This window comes from Brassica oleracea, chromosome C2 (genome assembly GCF_000695525.1).
Source record: "Brassica oleracea var. oleracea cultivar TO1000 chromosome C2, BOL, whole genome shotgun sequence".
NCBI classification, from domain to species: domain Eukaryota; kingdom Viridiplantae; phylum Streptophyta; class Magnoliopsida; order Brassicales; family Brassicaceae; genus Brassica; species Brassica oleracea.
The window spans coordinates 21,280,959-21,284,851 of NC_027749.1; positions in this window are offsets into that span (position 1 = coordinate 21,280,959).

Sequence of the window (3,893 nt, forward strand, 5' to 3'; positions counted from 1 at the left end):
CTCCACTCCATCTTGGCTCTTCTCCTTTGCTTTGTCTACTTTTCCACTCAATGGAGAGGATGTATTCTCTGAATCCTTGGTTGGCTTATAGATTGCCCGCTCTAGTCTTTTTCTACATTGGAATTGGTACGGTGGTGGCGTTTTAGCGAGTCCGTGAGCAGAACAGGTTTAGCATCTTTGTTGTGAAGAAGTTGGTTGGTGTCACTTCTCTTTCCAGATGGAGTCCTCGCTGCAGCTTATAATAAGAGTTTCTCCTGTCCCTGGTTGATTCGCTGATCTCTTAATTCCTCGGTGGCTTCTTCTTGAATGTTTGCAGCAGTATAATGAGGTTGAGGTCTTGGTTCAATCGGAGGAAGTTGCGGTTTCGTAGGAGGGTTGGTCCCAGGTGTTTCGGTTCTTGGACCCATGTTTCGGGGTCGGTGTGTGTGGGGTGCTATTCGGCGTGGTTCTGGCTTTTCATCATGGACAAGAGGTTCAGGTGATTTTCGGTTCTGTTAAGTCTTCGCTGCTTATCCGCTTGGTTGACTGTGGTCTCTTGTTAGACCTCTGGTTGTTTTAGACCTTGACTATGCTATCTATGGTTTTGATAAAGGATCGTAGAAAGATCTAGTTGTAGGAATTTGCTTTTGTTTTAAGTTATGTTTCAGTGTAGTCTTTAGTGCCTTTGTATGGTTTTTAGTGTCTTTCCTATGGACTGTTGTTTCCGAGGATATCAACGTCTTCCGCCGGTTCTTGTTGTATTCCACCGAATATTTAATATAAATCAATTGACTGAAAAAAAAGAAGAAAACTTTGCGTCAGAAACTCACAAACAGACAAAAAAGTTTACTCTGCATCAGATAACATTTTTATCTTGATTGGTTTCGTTCAAACGTAATTTAGCTGAAAATAACATTTACTCTATTTTTTTTACTCCAAAAGTACAATCCAGTCACACTCTTAATAACAGAAAATTGCAAACTTCAAAAAAGCATTTTCGTGCTTTTGACGTGTCCGTTCTCCAGGGTTCTCTGCTATATATAGGAAAAAATACTTTGATTTGATATTCCGGTCTACGTTAGCAATCATTTTTTTTTGGTAAAAGCAATCAATTTTCATATTTGTGTATCAAAGGTATAATGTCCATATTTATATCAACACCAATGTTATTTGATTTATAGTCCAACTAAAATATAATAGCATACGTTTTTAAACATGTTGTGTGTTAGAGATCATTTGAGAATCTGAGATACGAGTCATCCACCGATTTCCATATGATGTGATTATTTGATTATATATTTTGATTGTTTGTTAATTTTTCTTGATTAGATATGATTTTAAATGATGATGAAAAACAAGAAAAAATTAAGAAGGTTTGTGTATCAACAACCAAGAAAGTTTGCTCTAGCTCATGTGTTATATGCGGTTTTAAAATGTAAAGTTCTCATTCTTTATTTTTTTTCAAAAAAAAAGGTTCTCATTCTTTATTTTAAGATTCTAGTATTCTATAAATCAAGATCTAAATACTCATAGAATCTGCTGATTTTCATGATATGTAGAATAATTATTTTCGTATTTTATAAAATAAATCTATAGACCAGACATTTAAAATTAATCGCCGTTCGCTACTCGCTAGTGGAACATCTTAGAATGAACTGGATGAAAGCTACGCACATGTTATTTTTGTTCCCCTAAAGAATATGATCACAACTTAATTATTGTAGAATTCTATTGGTTTTTGAATTTCGGAATTTTACCTCATTCTTCAAAGAATATTCAGTGAAAGACACATTTTTCGCATCAGTTCTGAGATCAAACTTTCATATCCTATCTATCTAAAACTAGTATATATTACCCGTGATGTAAATATCCCGTGATTTTTTTGTGTGTATATAAAATACTGGAAATACATGAAGAATTTGAACATCATCTCAGATTTTGTGGGCATTGTGATCCCTTTTTGCTTTGCTTTGTTTTGTTTTTATTTGTTTTTGCCATGGTAGAATATTTTAATTAGATTTACTATGTGAAATCTGAACATCATTAATATGATATTAGCACTCTTAGCAAAAAAAAAAATAATACTAAATACACGAAGAAAGCAACATTGTGTACATACACCCTTAAGCCATAATAGGGTTCTATTGGAGATTATGTCAAGAATATCACCAATATGTAACATTTCCTATGTTGTAAAGAACTTTTTTTTTAAAATACATATTTTATATTTTAATATAATTTTTATTAATTAATACTAATAAATTACAAACTCAAAACTTAATTTTATATACTATTAGTCTAATTTGTTTTGAATTTTTTAAAATATATGTTATTAAAATTTAGTATGTTATCTTTTTCATCAAATTAAAATTTAATATATTATCTTAATTTGTGTAAAGACACATAAATCCATATATACACATTTGTTTTTGAAAAGAGAGTAATAAGTACATGGCAGAGGTTATTATAGAACCTACAGCAAAAACTCTATAAATTAACAATGGTGAGTTATGACATTTTATTAATTTATAGAGTTATTAATTTACAAAACATTTTCTTTTTAGATTAATATATATTGATATATTTTTATATAAAATTAAGAGAAAATACTTTATTTTGTGGTAGATGTATCGATTAAATTTTATGTTGTTCTTATTTGATTATTTTGTGTATGAAAATATTCACTGTAAATGTAGATGTATTTTTAAGTGTGAAGTGACAAAGTAACGTTAAATCATTTTGAAGTGTTTAGAAAAATTTAACATAAACTTCACTATGAATAAAAGGCAAACTATACTGTATATTTATATATATATACATAAGGTTTTTCAAAAGTTTATTACTTTATTATCTTATCGAATTGTATTACATTTTACACTCATCTAATTCGAAACAAGGGAAATTTATTAATTTACTGTATTTATTAGTTTTTTAAATATTAATTTATCGATTTTTTTATTGTATTTGTTTTCTTTGCTAAATGTTACTCCCTCTGTTTTAATTTAGATATCGTTTTAAACTTATGCACATAGATCAATAATCTATTTAATTTTGTATATTTTCTAAATAAAAACGTCATTACATGTACATCTAACCACATTTCAACTAACGGAAAAAAGATTAGAGCAAAAAGTTAATAAATTTTGCATTGATATTATAAAATAACACTTATTTTGAAACAAAATTTTACTTTACAACGACAATTAAACTAAAACACAAAGAATATTAATTAAACGGTAAAATTATCTCCATTTTCAAAGTATTATACTCAAATCTTGTTTGGAGTCTATTAATGGTTCCTATTTCACAAAGGCTTACATTCTCGATACGAATTTCCATGTTAAGATACTTTTAAATTGGTATAATAGACTTAAGGGACTAATGAAAAACCTAAGGGGTGTGTTAGGGATTTAAATTTCTATAGAGTGTTAGATTTTAAAATTCGAAAAATTTATTAAATTTGGAAAGAGTTGTAAAACATTTTGTATATTGCTGATATATTGTGTTTTTGACACATTATATGTATGTCTTATTAATAGTTTTCAAAGTTTTATCGAGTCTTTTTAATCCCTTTTGAGTCATTACAGGTCTAGAGTTGCATTGGACGAGAAATGGACCAGGTAGAGGAAAAGAAGAGAAAAAAGTAAGATTTGGAGTCTTTCGCATAGTACAGTCAACCGGAGCAGGTTGAGTGCCTGCTCTAGCGGCATAGATAAAAAATGAAGTTTCCATTTATCTAAGGATTTGCCCTAGTTTTCCTATTTTTCCCCTTTTAGCCGCCTGTGGCTCATATATATATATATAGTCTCCTTTTATTTACTTTAGACCTACCTTAGTTTTTACGCAAGAAAGACCTGAGAGAGCTTTGTGATTTGCGATTGCTACTTGTAAGGGAGAAGGCCTCATCTATCTCC